We start from the raw sequence: 595 nt of genomic DNA, 5'->3' as shown, positions 1-595 counted from the left end.
GTCTCGTTCTCCTGACCTCGTGATCCGCCCGTCTCGGCCTCCCAAAGTGCTGGGATTACAGGCTTGAGCCACCGCGCCCGGCCTTCTTTTCTTTATATAATTTTCCATGCACTTGGAGGGCTAAACAGGCATACTGAGAGTGTTAAAGTTTACAGTCTTACCTTCACTGAGTTCTAAGGCCCGAATTAAAGCAATGAGCTCAGCTTAATGACAGTGTGCAGGGTTACCACTGCATACTCTGCACATCTCTCTCCTTGTGGGTTGATGAAGCTGTTCCCGTCCACGTATAGCTCCTAGTCTACTGATGCCCAAGGCTGGTCCCGGAGGTCAGATCTGCTAGAGTAAACTTGAATCCAACACCTCTATACAGTCATGCTCGACAGGGCTCTAGCTGCCAAGAGCAAAGTGGTGGATTCAGGGTGTTTCGAGTTTAGTAGATCAGTGGTTGAAAAGGGCTGATAGATGAAAGTCTGTTGTCCCCCCAGATATGGGCCTGGTCATTGTAATAGACAGGTCCTCGTCTCCCTGAGAGGCATTTGCATAGCTCAAGCAAGACCAGATCTGAGAAGGCCCACTTGACTGTCTTGACTTCCTT

Source organism: Colobus angolensis, unplaced genomic scaffold, assembly GCF_000951035.1.
Source record: "Colobus angolensis palliatus isolate OR3802 unplaced genomic scaffold, Cang.pa_1.0 Scaffold273, whole genome shotgun sequence".
NCBI classification, from domain to species: domain Eukaryota; kingdom Metazoa; phylum Chordata; class Mammalia; order Primates; family Cercopithecidae; genus Colobus; species Colobus angolensis.
This window is presented reverse-complemented; position numbering follows the sequence as displayed.